The sequence below is a fragment of the Alligator mississippiensis genome, chromosome 2 (assembly GCF_030867095.1).
Source record: "Alligator mississippiensis isolate rAllMis1 chromosome 2, rAllMis1, whole genome shotgun sequence".
In the NCBI taxonomy this organism is placed as follows: domain Eukaryota; kingdom Metazoa; phylum Chordata; order Crocodylia; family Alligatoridae; genus Alligator; species Alligator mississippiensis.
In genome coordinates, this window is record NC_081825.1 from 59,280,987 (window position 1) to 59,298,214 (window position 17,228).

General features: G+C 44.1%; 1 long non-coding RNA gene across 1 annotated transcript; it reads left to right on the forward strand.

Moving 5' to 3' along the window:
* Positions 1-1,242: 1,242 nt before the first annotated feature.
* LOC132248549 (uncharacterized) lies at positions 1,243-16,651 on the forward strand. Its single transcript, XR_009459770.1, has 2 exons — positions 1,243-1,775; positions 16,252-16,651. It is a non-coding gene; the product is annotated as an uncharacterized LOC132248549 (long non-coding RNA).
* The last annotated feature ends 577 nt before the right edge of the window (positions 16,652-17,228 follow it).

A 17,228-nucleotide genomic window follows, 5' to 3' on the forward strand; every position in this document is an offset into this window, starting at 1 on the left:
TTTCACATCTTTTGTGGAATAACTTTGTGGCTTATTCCTTGTTTTATCATGCCATTAATTGATCGAACATGTGGTTGGGTCACAATTTAAGATATGATTAACTGGTTAATCATGTGTTAAGTGTAACATGTAGATGGGACCTTGAATGACTAGGAAGGGAATAGAATGTCACCTTAATTACTTATGCATTTTGCAGGTTGGATTGAATTTGCGATTATGTCATGCTGAATGCTTCTGTCTACCATCAGAACTGTTTACATCCTTTACATCCTCCAAATATTAGCTGACATTAGCAATATCTTTACACCAGATGAAAAGCTAGTTAGGGAGTTCCTCATTTGCAGCAATAACAGATCATTACAAGGCTAGTTGGATAAGTAGTTTCGACCTTTCTTGATATTGCCCTTCCTAACTCATTTAGCTCCCCATAACGCACACCCATAAATTATAACTCATTCTAAATTTTAAGCCTGTGTTTTGCAAGGAGGCTTTGCAGCTTTCTGGTTTGGTTGCTGATGGCACTGAAAAGTGACCTTCAGTCCCCTTAACCTTAGAGCAATCAGATGGAGCTGATGGGAGTCTATACTATAAGTGCCAGGCTGCTCTGATGCACTGGAGTTCCAGTGCATGAGAGAAGACTCAATTACTGTGCTCCAGAAGGCTCCTGCATCTCACATATCAGCGTTCCTGTGCTTTAAAATGTTCAACAAGTTTTAGTTCAAGCGCCCCGGTTGCCATTTTTAAGTGCAGGGGTGCTGATTCATGAGACATGGTCGTGCTTTAAGGCACCTCCCCATCCACCCCCGGAGTATGTGTAAACATGCCCGATGTTTTCAGTACTCCTCAAAAATATATACCAATTTTGTCATTTTTTACTTAGGATTTAATCCAACTCTTGTTAAAGGTAATGAAAGCCATTCCCTGGCCTTTAATAGGCTTTGGGTTGGATACTTAGAAAGGCCCTAAATTTGACCTCCATAAAAACATTATAATATAGCAAAAGGTCTAAGTGTAAAATATTTTTAAAAATTATTAAAAGAAAAAAAAATAGCCTGCAGGCAGTCCGTCTCTGAGAAGTCAACAAGGCCTCCTTTCTTCCTATTCTAACAGCTTATGGGAATTTCCCAAAAATAATACCTTAGGCTTCTATGCTCACACTGCCGAGTCTATAGTACAAGTTAAATAATAAGCCTTTTGCCTGGCTATGATGCTGATATGGGAACAAGAAAAGTAATATCCCATTTCCTGGTACTCTTTTCCAAGCATGCATTGGGAGAAGGGCAGTTTTGTCTCTGTTTTAGGAGTTTGAGAGTTGAAGTATTCTACACTGAATATGGATAAGAGCCATGCTGAATATTACAAAGGTTTAAGAACATTTTCTGAAGGTAAAGAGGAAGCCAGAACATATGTTCTCTATCTTCAAGTTACTATAATATGACATGTTGCTTTTTCTTTCTTTCATCTATACTGGACGTTCTGAGCAATTATTTCTTTTGTGTCACAGTTATTACCACAGGCTTAGTGGCAGCTTGACAAAGGAGAGCCTGAGCATTAATTTAGAGTTACTAAAATAACATGCCGTTTAGAATTATCTGCCTTAAAGTACAACTGGTCCTGCCTCTGACCCTCCTCTGCTGTTATCTGTACTTTCTCCTGCTGAGTCAGATCTTCTCTGGACAAACTGGACTGAAGGATATTTTTTAGTTGACTTCAAAAGGATGCATGTCATCATTCTCTGGAATTACTTATGCCCAAGGACAAAGATGAAGTTGAAGGTAAAGTTACTCTAGTGATTCTCCCTTGCAGGCTAGACTGCAAATAAGCTGATTAATCCAGTGTGGGTCAACCTTTTTGGCAGGCATGCCATAAATTAGCCCCACACTCTCCCTGAATGCCACTCCCATCCTCTTCTCCTGCCCGATTGGCTGTTCTCCTTTTTACCTTGCCCTCTGCCCCTACTCAATCTGCTGCTCTGCTTTCTGTTTCCTCCCCTGCACTCCCTGCCTGATTTGCTGCTCCATTTACAGCTCCCTGTCTTAGCTGCTGCTGTGTTGCCTGTTCACTCCCTGCTCTGGTGCATGCCATGCATAGAAGCTGCTTGTGTCACTTGGGGCATATATGCTGCAGGTTGGCCACCCCTGAATTAATCTAGAAAAAGCATAAATAAAGAGAGGTGCTTTGTTTTACAGGTGATCCTTTTGTGTTACAAGGGCAACTTCCTTGATTTTAGTGGTCCCACAAATCATTGTGTCCCCCTAGACTCACCTGCCATGCCTTGATGGGAGAAAAGAAAAAAGAGTGTACTAAAAGGGACCCAACGACCCATGTACAATGACAAGTACCTGGCATGCTGACCTCTGTTGCAGGGCTCCACCACCCCTCATGACCTGTCCATCCTCAACCAACTCAAGTCCTGGAGACTTTACTTTTTTGGCAGCTGTGAATTTTTCACCCAGCTTACAACTTCAGGGGGTTTATTCTGCTGTCAGCCCTCTGCATCCTCAGTGGGGGGGTAGTCCTCTCCTACATCATGGTGTGACCTGTAGCTGGGTCCTCCGCAGTCCTTAGAGTTCCTTGCCACAGTTTCTTCCCTAAAACAAGGGCTGGTGTCACTCTCCTGTTACACACTGTGGCAGTGCACTGTTTGTGCCTGCCAATTTAAGAATATCAGTCAGGCTGTGGAGTAGCCAGCAGGTGGTCACCTGACTGCAGTCAGCTGCCTGATTCGAGGAGGGCTGGGAAGGGGGTGTATAAGTTCAGACCATGGGGGCAGAGCTGGCAGTTACATCTGAGGAGCCACATCTGTCAGCCTGAAGGCTGCAGCTCCTGGAACACCTGGAGGTTAGAGTAGAGATTGTGGAGATGGAGGAGGTTCCTGTTTGTCCTGGGTAAGACCTGAAACTTTACCCTGCTGGAGTTGGATGGTGTGGTAGGGCTGGCTGTAGTGGGGCAGTCTCTAAGAAATCTCACACCTATGCCACTCCAGTGAAAGGTGAGGATGGGATGCTGTAAAGCCTCAGCCCCCACTGCCTTGTGGGTCACCCTGTAGAGGGGGAAGGCTTGAGGCCAAGCTCTACCAGGAGGCATCTGAGGCCTAAGGGGTGAAATACCCAGAGAGTGAGTGTGTGGCCCAGTAAGGGGGCAGAGTGAGTGTGTGACCCAGAGATGGGTCAGAGTACAGTCCAGTGACATGAACCAGCCAGGGAAGTGGTCCAGTGAGGGGCTAAGAGGTCAAGGTCTACCTAGGGGGACCTGAGGTTTGTATAGGCCACAGGCTGAGTGCATCCCCGTGAGGGGCCAGGGGATTAGTAGTGGATTTGGATGCTATCTGTGAGGCATGGGACATGGCGTAGGGGTGGCTCAGAGTCGTGTAATTGGCCCAGAACACCAGGGCCACAAATGGACAACCTCCCGCATTTTTACATCAATTCATTTGACAGCAAAGGTGTGGCAGGTGAGAACAGGGCAGACTGCCCTAAACAGGGGACATCGATCTCTTAGGGTGCCCAGGGATCCCCCCCCCCCCCCCCATCTGCTACACACACCCTCCCTACTAACTCCCATGTCCCCTTTACTGGATAAAGGTCCTTTCTTACAGTATGTAGTCTCATCACCTTCTCACCTTCCGTCCTGTCTCCTGTAAGTCGCGGATGTTCTTCCTCCCGGCTATGGTACAGAAAGTCAGTCATCATGTTCTTCTGCCTAGGACAGTGCTCTACAGAAAAATAGAAGAGTTGGCAGGCCAAAGCCTACTGCATAATTCCTACGTGGTTCATTTTCATGGACTGCAGTCATTTAAGTGGGGCATGAGGTCTGTAATCAATATGAACTTCCTCCCCATTAGGTAGTATCTAAAAAGTTCTATGCCCCACTTTATAACCAAACACTCCCTCTCAATCATAGAGTAGTGTGTCTCTGCCCCGGTAAATTTGTGCCTAGCATAGGCTATAGGCCATTCTTCACCCTGCACCCGTTGAAATAGAACTGCCCCTAGAGTCACCTCAAAAGCATCGGTCTAGAGGAAAAAGTCTTCCTCAAAGTTTGGGGTATATAATAGTTCACTAATCCCAGAAAGGACCTCAACTGTTTTTGATTATGCGGTGGCTAATGGCTCCTTATAGCTGTGACTATCAGCTAAGGGTTTTATTCAGCCCTGTCCTACTTGAAACCCTAGGTACCGTGTTTCCCTTTGTCCCAGGGCACATTTCCTTTGGTTGGTAATAAGACCCACTGACTGTAATTCACTTAGGACTACCCTCAGATGGTGTTCATGTTGCTCCCAGTTTTCTGAAAAAATGATAATATCAATCTACATTTGGATAAGCTCACCATGGGATGACATCATAAGACCATGCTGCAGTAAGTTCCCCAGTAAGTTCCTTGCTGTGTTTTTTTCCTTAAAACAGGGGCCGGTGTCAGTTCCCTGTTACACTTTGCTTCGCCAATTCATTATTAAGAATTGGGTTTAGTTGGGTTTACAAAATATTGTGGTTTCTAGATAGTTTAGCTGAGGACAGATGAATCACATATAATTACATTTCCTAAGAACAGCTAAATGATAAACAAAGGGAAAAAAAAGTATGATAAAAACTGTAAAGGACTGAATTTTTCCTCTCCCACCATGTGCTGCACAAAAGATAGGCTTATGATATTGTTCTCATGCCAATAACATCTATGTAGACAGAAGTTTAAAGTTGTTTTATTTTAGACTAAAAGGCCTAATCTACAAGAGATGCTGACTGAGCAGTAGCTCGATACTACTGCGCAGTAGCTCGATACTACTGCGCAGTAGCGTTGCATGGCATGAAGTGTGATGCAACGCTACTACACAGTACTAATGAGCTACTCTGCAATCAGCATCACCAAAAAGCCATTCAGGGACACTACTGCGCAGTAACTCTGATTACTGTGCAATCATTTAGTACTTGTGTATGCAAGTATTAAATGACTGCACAGTAACAACTGCACAGTCGGCGTCTTGTGTAGATGTGGCCAAAGTGGTTAAACTTTTTTTTTTCCTAGCCAGCTGCATCTATAATTCCTGCTTATTAAAGAAGATTCAGAGCACAGCATGGTGGGCAGCACTCGCTCAGTTTAGGTTCTCCAGGTAAAAGATGCAAGTGGGAAACAATAGGAAAAGCAACTGTAGTTGGCTTCTTTAAAACCATATATAAATATTATGGGTGAGAACTGATCTCCTTAGTTTGATCCCACAATTGACCCATTCACTGGCAGTAGGCATCATGAGGAGGTGTTCCACTAAAGCAAGTTCTGTAGCCTTGGAGTATCATTCTCACCATGGGTGGAAAGTTTCAGTATAGCCATAGATTCTAAAACCACATTGAAATACCATTATAATGTAATTATACAATATAGGTACAATAGTCATGGAAAAGGAAAGTTCATAACAGCAAAAAACAGACTGTATTTAATTGGAGCAACATTTTGGAAAAGTATCTCAGCTTAAAAAAAATGTTCTGACTCTTATTTTTTATGGAGAATCCTGCTGTTCTTTTAGCTAAAAGGCAGATTTCATATTTTTTATTTATGTAATGCAGTATAATATTGATTTTACTATTTGTATTTATGTGTTTCCTTTGCTCACTGTCTATATACCCCTGTTTTCATATCATAGTGTGTCTATGCCAATAATAGGTAATTATGTTGCAAATTAAGTGTTTCTGGTATTTTCATGCTTGGTTCTTCTAATTTATTCTAACTAGGCACTTAGAAAGTAGGGCAGAGTCTCTGTGAAAAAATCTTCTTTGTTACAATATTGGCTAATGGTACTAACATTTTCTCTATAGGATCAATCATCATCAAACATAGCCTCTAATTACTCACCAAATATATCTTTATAGATGCATTTGTTCTTTTTCCTTCCCTACATATAGGAAATTGCATTTAAGGTATTTGCACAAACCTATTTATAAAAATAGCCCGGTCATGCATCTGGAAAATCCTGTGGCATGTACTAAAATTTTAGATTAAATTAATATGCTCTGGAAGTTCTCTCTCTAACTGAGCTCCCTTCACTCACAATACTTAATGTCACATGTTCATCAGGAATGTGTAAACAGCATTGTCTCAGAGCAGTGCAGCTGCCTTGTTGGGTTATGGGTACTGCTATGAGTCACTGGTATAGCTGGTTCCTCCCACAACAATGATGGATTTGAAGACTGGACCCTTGGGCTGCTGATGGAAGCCGAAGGAGAGTCAGCAAAGGGATAGGAACACAGAAGTAATGTGCTCACAACAGTATAATCTGTTGAGAGGGCTGCTGCATTCTACACTACCTGAAGTTTCTGTGCTACTCCCATCTTGAAACATAGGATTAAGTATATGCTGAATATTTACATCACTGTGCCCAGATCTTTATTATGGAGGAAAAGATAGGTCTTCTTAGGATCTTCCTAGCAAGCTGACAATAGAAGGAGATTGTTTTTTACCAATTATGCACTTGATTCACTAGGCTAAGTGAAGAGTCATATATAACTCTCAGGATCATACCACTTAGAAAACACATGGGTTAGATACCCTTCGTGGAAAGCAAGATCAAAATCTCACTTATTTCTTTCCCTTTTCATACTGGTTCATCTTTGGTCTTCTCTAGGTTTAAACTGTAGCTAGTTATTCCTCTTCCAAATGCAGACCATCCACAGAGATAAAGAAATCCCTGCAATAGTGTTTGATTATATATACACCATATAACCAATTTTTAATTTATATCTCATAACTAGGGACTTATCAAAAATTGAGATTTTGGGGGATTTCGTGGAAAACACAAAAGCCGGCATTGCCTGTGAAAGCGGGCAATGTCCACAAAATCCAGAGAGACAAATAAACAACAACAAACTTCTTGAAAATAAAATGCTGGCTCCCTAGAGGGAGCCAGAATTCCTCATGGTGTTACAGCCCAGCAGCGCAGTCCACCGGGAGGGAAAGGGGGAAATTTCCTTTTTGTTTTGCACGCATATTGTTGAATTTCTGAGTTTTATAGTAGCAATTTTCATCAAAGGATCTTGGCTAGGTAAAGATGCTTTTATTTTGAAATCAAGTCACCACCAGTCTCAGAAGAAAAGTACTAATGGAACTTGTTCCACAACCTCATAAAAACTTAGTAATTGAAAAAAGACTGGATTTTAGTGAGTGATAAATGTTACAGAAACTGAATGAAATGAAATGAAAAAAATCTAGGGACAGAGAAAGTCTGAAAAAAACAAGACATTTACTGAGTGTAAAGAACATATACAACATATTCTTTTTTTGCGCATGAAATAGCATAGATGCCTGTTTCTTTAAAACTGTATGAATTAAAAAAAGACTAGTTAACTTCTCAGAAACAGTTGGAAAGTTTGTGTACGTGCGTGTGGATATGCATGTGTACACACGTGTATGTAGTGTGTACGTATTTATAAATATGTAACTGTTTTGACTTTGAAATGGTCCATGACACTGAGCCCATAGTAATCCCATGTAGTATTGGTTCCCAAAACTGGTCATAGTTGTACCTGTCCAATTACAGTTAGATTATTAAGGGTGGTTATTTGACCTACTTATTAGCCCTGTCATCTTTTCAAAATATTTTCAATTTGGATTTTATGCTACCCACGTGGGGTACGGTGGCAGGGTGGGACGGTTACAACCTCCTGCTGGTGTCATTAGTTCAGACTACCCAGATATAGTAGTTTCCACAAGGAAGCAGAAACACTGCATTAATTTACTAATTAGCTGCTATTTGGCTTATAAATTAACACTTTGTGGGAAAGTCTTAATTCTGAAGGAGATGATAATGTACATAATTGCAATCAACAAGGAGGCTGCAAACTCAATGACCCCAGTTTCACTGTCTGAAGAAACATGTTTTAGCCAACTATTTAAACAAAGAGACCAATTTTGCCAAGAACTAATGCATGCTGACAGGTCAAGGAGAAATAAATTGAGTAATTCCTCTGTTTCCATCACATTTCAATAGTATTAACCAAATTTGGCACTTTTCCATGTAATTCAGCCAATTTGTGTTAGAAACCAGATTTGCCGCAACTGCATTTGAACTGTTTCACATCATTTTTAAATGGAATGCTTTGGCTAGTGAAAATATGACCAATGAGGTAGACAATAAGGGAAATGTTGTGGATACACTTTGATATCAATGCTCCACTGGGAAAAATGACAAGATATATATCTCTACCAATGGAGGACCTGTAGAACTCATATTCTTCATATATTTTGTTTTCTAGCACCCCTTCAAAGATGAGAACTTGCAAATAAACTGGGGGTATAAATAGCTCTTAAAAGCTACAACAAACACCTGGCACACCTCCACAGACATATTTTAAAGAGCTCTGCTTCTCTGATCAGGTGCGCAAGATTGTGGCTGTGCTTCAGCTGGGTGCATCTACATGTCCAAATGCTCTGGGGTGAGTGTACTCTAGAGTAATTTATTCTAGAATAAACCCACGCTAGGCAGGCATCTACACACATGGGGCAGTGGGAGCAGATTTGCTACTCATGGCAGCAGTTTGCTGGTGCTTTGGCCAGCCCTGCAGCAGCTAAGAGAAGCTCAAGGCTCTCCTTGGGTGGTAGCTCAGGGGCTGACAGGGAGCACAGGGGTTTCATCTTCGGAGCCTGGGTGGGGAGAATATCTCCCTGTCCTGGGCAGCAGGAAGCTCCCAGGCCCCGCTCCACCTGTCCTGGGCAGCAGGAAGCTCCCAGGCCCCACTCCACTAATTGCAATTGTGGATAATCATTTCCCTGCCTCTGTAATCATGGAGTGGGGACCAGGAGATAATCTCCCAGCTGCTGCTCCACAATCATGATCAGGAAGTGGGGGCTGGGAGCTGCCTGCTGCTGGAGTCAGGGGATACTGTCCCTGCCTGGGCTCTGGTGGTGGAGCCCATCCTGGCAGCAGGCAGCTCCTGGGGGCAGGGAGCAATCTCCTGTCCCCTGCTGCCTGGCTGACTGGGAGCACATTTGCTTCCATTTGACCATCTACATGTGCCATACAGTGCAGTAAGTAATTGTGAGTAAATTTGCTACTTATATTGATAGGTAGCAAATTTACTTCCCATTAGAACAAATTTCTGTGCAGTTAGCATCTGCATGTGTAGATGGTGATGCTTGCTACGCAGTAATTTGCTCTTATCTTGAGTAAAACATCTCATATAGACATGCCCATTGAGTGGTAAAGTGGTGACCTTTGAAGTAAAAGCTGCAGCAAGTATCTGAGCAACTCATTCTAATTCAACGGACTGCTGCTAAGAGGGTTGCAAAGCATCTGGGTATGAAAAATTGGGGTTCTGCTGTAACTCCTTTCTCTATAGTTCCTTGGTTTTGAGCTACCACTGTCACTTCACTGTATGCCTTGTTATAGTGGGCTTAGCACTGGCTTACATAAGGAAATTTCTTTTTACATAGGAAAATTTCTTTTTATAACCAGCAGTGCTTATAATGGTACTGGAATGCAGGCAGTCTACCCTACTGGTTAGTGGTAAAGGTCTGATGCTATATGGGAAAGCTAAAGACCAGGATGTAGGTGGTCTGGAACAGGTCACAAAAGCAGAGTAATGATCAGCCATGCAATGGGACAACCAGAAAGAGGCAACTTAGCCAAGCCCCAGGACAAAGGTACAACTGGACTCCTGAAGCCAAGTGAAATTCTTAAATATCTGGGAGCTAATCATGCAGACATACTGCAGATGCTAACACCTATTGTGTCATTAGCCACAGCTGTGGACAAGCTCTAGTCTGAGCTATCTGGGAGAAAGCCCAGAGATCCTGAGAAGGGCTGGAAGAGCTTGACTGATTTTTATACATGAATAACTCTCAACTGAGTGACAGCCATGTTTGAAGAGTCTGTTGTGCTAAGAATGGCAATCTGCCTGAATACAGAGGAAGTGTGTGCTGTCTGAGAGGAGAAAGAGTATAGTCATGAAGCCCCAGAATACAGACAAGGCAACTGGTAGCAACACAGCTTTGGGGCACACAGCCTGCACTTCATATTGTGCGGGCCGGGTCTGACCCCGGGCCCTTTTCGTCGCTCTGCACGCGGGCTGTGGCCAGCAGCCCGGGCAGGCCGGATCGGAGAGGGAGGTCGCCAAGCTAGAATTAGGCACAGACATGTAATGGTTGATTTTAAGATTGTTTTACTTACACCGAGATGGTCGTGGTGTAGGCTGAGAACTTGCTTGAGTTGCGGTTACAACAGAAAACACGAACACACGTGGAGGTTGCAAGGCTCCACGCAGACAGAACACGAACAATCACGTGGAGCTTGCTAGGCTCCACGCAGACAAACTCCGGATGTCCAGGACAAGCGCGCATTAAACTCGTCGTTACGTCTTATAGTAGGCTCCGTTTGAAGACGGGAAGAGATGGGCGGTGGATCAGGCCGCCAAACTCCTCTGAGTGACACACAGGGTTTCTATTACCCTGCCGCGCACACCCAGAGTCCCCACGAGATGGATGCGGAGTCCTCTTCAGCTTGGGCGGAAACTGCTCAAGCCTCTTATACGGCTAGCAGGCCAATCGCTAGCCGCCACGTGTGAATAATTTAGCACTAGCCAATTGCGGGGCACAAATTTGCATACGACGAGCGGGAAATCTTTGCACCGTGCATTTCTGTGTTGCAAAGGGAAATGCACCCTGCAAAGATCGCTGCAAAGTGGCAGGAACACTCCTTTGCACGCGGGTTCTCTGCGCAGCAGAACTCCTCCGTGCAATGAAGTTGCAAACCCACGGGGATAATTCTTAGTGCCAAAGCGCACACACAAAAAAAAAACAAAAAAAACAGACCTTTGGGTCATGACACATATGAGGTACTGTCCAAGCGTGTCGTGTGACATGCTTACATTGTACAAGCTTCCTCTCCCTAACATGACAAAGCTCAGCTCAGCATATAGGTTTGCCTGGACCCATTTTGTACTTCTGTGTCTCTGAAAATGGTTCAAATGCTTCCTGGGATAGAATGAAGTGGTCTCCAGTAGTGAAAACTCTACTATGCTTTGGTAAATGTTTTCCTATAAGGAAGACATTGTTTGGAGAGCCAGGAAGTGGATCTGTACAGTAGAAATAAATACAGATACAGTAAGCAGTCCAGTTAGGTAATCAGGTTTGAAAGAACTGATCGCTCAAGAGGAAGCTAACATTACAACAACTTGCTAAACCCATGCATATGAGACAGGAGGGAGCATCGCTTACCCTATATTTCTGAAGCAAAATGAAAACTTGTCACTAGCATGAACACGGTTTGCCCTTGGATGCTGGAGGGCATGGTGAATGCCCATAGGCAATGGTGTCGGTGGCAGGGGTATGGCGGTGGCAAGCTCCCACAGGCAGCCACGGTAGTGTTGGTGGCGGGGGCGGACTGAGCAGGGATCTCCCGTAGGCAGTCACAGCGATGTCAACGGGGGGAGAGAGAGTCTTTAACACCTACAGAATGAAGAGCTTAAAAGGGATCAGATAGCTGACTGTGACAGGGAGCTGTCTCAGGGGCATTTCAAAACATAGGCCTGCCCACCTGTCTATGGCAGTCTGCCCACCTGACTTGATATGCCTTTGATGAAAAATAAGTTGTTTGTAAGGTGGAAGGCTACCCACTTAATGCCCAATGCCAAAGGCATAATACATGGCTCCGACCTTCCCTTTACTGTGTCCCAGGCCTTGCAGATGGCATCACTATGTGGCTTTGGCCCCACACTGGGCCCCATTACATTCCAGTCTGGCATTCAGACCCTACTTGGACTCCCTCACAGTCAGGCGGTCTAATCTCCACCCTCATTTTGGGCTGCAAACTCCCTAGACCCCTTCCCCTCTCAGTAGTGGCCGCCCCGCTCTGGGATCTCTGGCCACATAGACCCTGGCCTTGCTTCTAGGCCAGTCAGAACTCCAGGCCCCTGGCTCTGGGCATCCTTCATGGCACTGTGGCCCTTTAACCGTTTTGGTCCTAACCGCAGCATTGACCAGTTGAGGGTTTCCTGGCTAGGTTTCTGAGTAGCTAGCCCTCTCCTGCTCATATGGGCTCCCCTTCTCAGCCCCTTCAAACTAGCTCATTCTACTTAGGTCAGGCTATGCACAGTCCTTCAGGCCTGCCCATGCAGACCCTACTCTACACAACCATACACCCCCTTACTGGGCCCCCTACTACGCTCTCTCACTGGGGCTCTTGGCTTTATACCACTTGGGTCTCAGGCCTGATGACATGCCTAGACCCTCACCTGTCCCTTCTACAGGGTAACCCACTAGGCTGTGGGGGCTGAGGCTATGTGGTGCCCCATACTCACCTTTCACCAGGGAAACACTGATGTAGCATTTTCTGGGGACCACCCTGCCACAGGCAGCCTCACCACACCATCCAACCCCAGCAGGGTGTAATTTTAGGTCATTCTCCAGGACCAGTAACCTCCTCCATCCCCATAGTTCCTACCCTGTCCTCCAGGTGTTCTGGGAGCAGCAGCTCCGGCAAGCAATGTTCTCTCTCTGGCTCCCTTCAGCAACTGCCAGCTCAGCCCTGAGGGCCTGCGTTTATATTGAAGCTGGTTAGCCTCATCCTTTAATCCAGGAGTCCTCCCACACTCACGTGACCACCTCATTAGGCTGTACTGCACCTGCCAGCTGCTCCACCGCCTGTTTAAACCTCTTAAAATGGCAGACACCAAAGGTGCCTGGCCACGATAATAATGAGCCATGAAGTCAAGTGACTTCCTCAGCACTGCCTACTTGAATTGCTGTTGTTGCTGTCAAGCAGTTGGTTTTAAATTAATTTAGGTGGACCAGGAATCAAAGTGCATCAAGTGCACTGCTCTTGCATCTGTCCCTGCTAACCATCCAGCAAGTGGTTAAAAGGGAGACACATCAGTTTTATGAATCCAGCTCTTCACTGACACTGGGTTTCTTACAAATCCTCAAAAATGAAACATTTCATTTCAAGTTGAATGAAATATTTCTTTCTAATCAAAACAAAAAAGTTTCATTTTTTTTGTTTTGGAAAGAAAAAAAGTTTGGATAATTTCAAACCAACATTTTGCTTTGATTTTTTTTCAGTTAGGTTGTGGGGGAAAAAATAAAGTAGAGGTGGGATCAGGGCCACTGAGGTCCATCAAAGAAGTACACAGAGGCTGTTGTAGCCCAGAGGCTAATAAGTGGGTGCAGAGCAGTACCACTGTCACTCACTCATCTGAAGTGGAAACTTCTTTCTATTGCAACTCCCTTCGAGGCTCCCCAGCACCAGCTTGATTAGCTATGCTGTGCACCTGGGAGAGGATCTGTACTTTCATTCAGAGCTATATAAACTGACTAGTTACCTCACAGATGCAATTACATTTCTATAAGCACTTTTGACAAGAGCACCTCTAATAATACTTAACCACTTCAAAGTACTGCACAAATACTATTAAGTCCTTGCTAATCTCTGAGGTGAGTAACTGAGCAGGCATCATGTCCAGGCTGCTGTCCTGCACAATTGACATGCTGTAACCAGTCCAACTTCACCTCCTCCTGGGGTTTGATGCTATTAGTGTAGATAATAATAATGAAGCATAAAGGTCACCTCAGACACCTCCACAAGCTCAGTTACCTTTAGGGTAACAGATGTAAACCTGCCTGATCATATCTAGATCTTCCCTATCTAGCAAGCCATACCTGCCTGCTTATATCCATCTGCCTCAGCTTTTGTCTCAACCAGGAAATCAGCCGTGGGAGCAAACATTGATTAACTGCAGTTGAAAAATATGTTAACATTTATATTTGCCAGACTCTAACACTTTTACAAGCATATTAACTAGTCATGGTGAACTCTAAGCTGTTATTTAAAACTTGTCTACACTTTACATTAACCCTTTCTCAGCAGGATCAACAGCTGCTAACACAAACACTATTGTGCTATCGTCATTGTCAGCTTTTAACATTTGAGAAAACTGACATTTTCCACTGCACTGCATATTAATGTACACCTACATATACAGTAGATGTAAAAATTCAGCCTTTCACTCTCACCTACACTTACTGGGCAAGGATCTCCATTTCTCCCAAACTGTAAATACACAGGATCAGGAAGTGGCAAGGAGCTGGCAGTTCTACCCAGACAGGTTCGACCCTTTATACTGGGTATAGTTCAGAGGGCTATTTCAGCGGGCTTGCCAATCCCTTTATATTGTATTTGAAGTGGCCAGAATGCAATGGCATAGCCAAAACTATTAATCAAGGATTCCTAGACACATATTCTAGCCCCCAGATCATCTTGACTCCTCGCAGAGAAGGATCAAAAGACCCAGATATATTTGTTTCCTGTTTGTTTTGTTTTGCTGCTTTTTTTTAACTAGGCACTGTCATACCATCTGAGTGCTTCACTTCAGATTTAAATGCAACAAATAACACTGTGTGAGTCACCTAAATGGATGATTTTGTAAGGTTAAATATAGATCATGCCTTGCTATGCTAATTAAAAACCCAGAGTACATAAGAGCCTTACACCAGACCCTGAAGATTGCCTACCTCAGCTCTGACAGAGCATTGCAAGAACTGAATTTTGCAAGGGCTAGCCATCTCCTTAGAATATCCTATTGCTAGCCCTGGGAAAATTAAATTGAGGGATAGCAAAAGTGCTAAAAAGGACATATGAGATGAAGGGGCACCCACAGCAAAACCATCTCATAGGCTCCCTCATAAAAATTCATTACTGTTCCCTTAGATTTGAAAAAGTCTCTGCATGAGGCAAAAATGACAGATGTGCCCTATTGCTGAGCACAGTATAAATAGAAGACATCTCCAAACGTTGCATCCCTGTGGAAGGGGTGGGCCCAAAGTGACCCTGAGCTGGACACTTTCCTGTATTTAACCTTTGGATCTAACTGTGCCAGCGCTAAGACAGCACCATTGCTACCCCGTCTCTTGGACCATCAGGGTGAGTCATGCATATCTACAAGAACTGCCTAGTAAGCAAGTCTGTCAACAGTCCCATCCTAGGCCATACTGTTTCTTTCACAGCATCTAATACATGTGGACTCCAGTTCTTCTCTCACAACAGTGTAAATTAGGTGTAATCTCAGAGAAATCAAAAAGGATACATGACTGTAAAACAGGTGCAAGATCAAAATTGGGCCCAGTGGATCATTTCAGGTCATATCCAGCCTATTTATGACATATCCAGCCTATTTATGGTATTTAAGAAAACCACCATTATGTTAGTACTATTTGAAAAAAAATGTCAAGAGTACTTGGAAGTCACCTGCTAAAGTCATTAGGACTTCCCACGATCTATCAACAAAATGAACCTGGAGGATTCTCCCATGTACTGACACAATCCTCAGGGTTCATATGTTAAGTCACAATGACTGTTGATCACAGATTGCCATGACATCCTGCAGAGGCTATTAGTGTTGTTCCTAAAATGACTCCCTCAACTGCAGAGCAGAATGAAGCTAATGTAAAACATGAGTGGCAGTGATCTTTGAAACGGGATTGTTTGGTGCATTACATAGTTGATTCCCTCATGCTTTCTTGGTTCTCCTCCTCCTGGCCCTCCTTTCTACTACATTTCTTTATCAGACTTTTTCTCTAAAACCCTCTGCGCTCTCCCATTACTGCTGTCTCCATACATATCCTATAGCTCAGGGATGGACAATTATTTGGGCTGCAGAGTCACTTAGGGAGCTTTGTTGAGCTGCTGCAGGCCAGGTCAGGCCCTCCCTCTCCCAAGCCACAACAGCTCACCAGAACTCCCTAAATGGTTCTGCCCTTGGCCTGGCCCTGCGCTATCACTGTCCTGTGATCCCCACCATGGCCTCCCCCCGCCTGCCTGCCCACCCCCTCCTAGATGCTGCTCCTCACTTGCCCATGGCCCCATCCCATCTGCCTGGTCATGAATGCCCTGCCCGTGTCCGTCCTGGGCTAGTCTCCACAGAGACCCTGCCCACCTGCTTTGTCTGGTGCCATGACAATGGGTGCCCAGGCAGCAGGGCTGGGTCTGGTGATGGTGGCGATACTGGCAGCAGCAGCTGGAATGAGCCATCGCTGCTGGGGTTTCTGGGAAGTGGAGTCCAGTTGCTGCACTGCCCCAGCCCCACGGCACGCCTAGGGGCCGTGGAACCAGCTGCTCATGCCATGGCCTGGGCTGCCTCCCATGCCGAGGCCAAGAGGGGCTGAAAGACCTGCCATGGGCTGGATAAAATACCTTGGTGGGATGGATCTTTTGGTGGGCTGTACTTTGCCCAACCCTGCTACAGCTTTTCTTCTCCCTCTTCCCTATGCATGCAGATCTCTTTCCCAGGAGCAGAAGACCTCAGATTGGGGGGAGACCAGAGCCAGTAACCGGATCTCATATCAACAGAGAGACGAGCAACATGGCTAGGGACAGTCAGGAAAACAGCTGACAAGAAAGAGATTCCTCCAAAAGAATATTTTGAGACCCTGGGGCTAATTGTGCTGTCCAGTAAATGACTCAATATTTCACTGCAATACTCTACTGCTAGACCTATTGTATCAACTATTCCCAAATATTTCTTAGATGCTTTTGTGATTAAAATATTACCTGACTTTAGAATGAGCTTTCTCTTTCTTTCTCTTTCAATCACTGACATGCTTTTCATTTGAAATATAAGTCCTTAATTGACCGTAATTGATCAGGAAAGGTCAATAAAAAAATATGTGCACATAATATTTAGAAATGTGTTTTCTTTTTCTTTTATGGGTTACAAAATGTTTACAGCTGTACAAAATTTATTCTGAGAAGACATTATTGAAACTGAAATACAATGCAAAGTGCCTCTAGCAATTGCATCTAATACACTGTAGAGTGTTCCTGAGGGGCCACTGACTTGAACAGCAACCTCCAAGACTCCTTAAAAATTAAAATGAATCATTTGCTTCTAAAATTCTTCTCCAGCCCTTGCAGCTGGAATAAAGGCGGCAGGGGTTGAAGAACACAAAAAACAGTAAGTGTTTTGTGCCTTCGTCAAATTATTAGAACACACTGATAGAACATCCTCAGTCATAACCTCTTTTGGTAGAAAATTTTGTATGAAAATAATTTCAGTGGATTTACCAAATATGTATATTGCCCTAATTACGTATGCATGTATCAGCAATTTTATTACCCCTCTTTCAATGGATATTGGCAATTCAAATGGCTGATCGATAATTACCTGGCCTATTCCCTGCCACTCTCTCCCTCAAATCACTTCTGAAAGGACAGGGTCTTGAAATGTAGGGTTGTCATAAAACAATTATAAAAA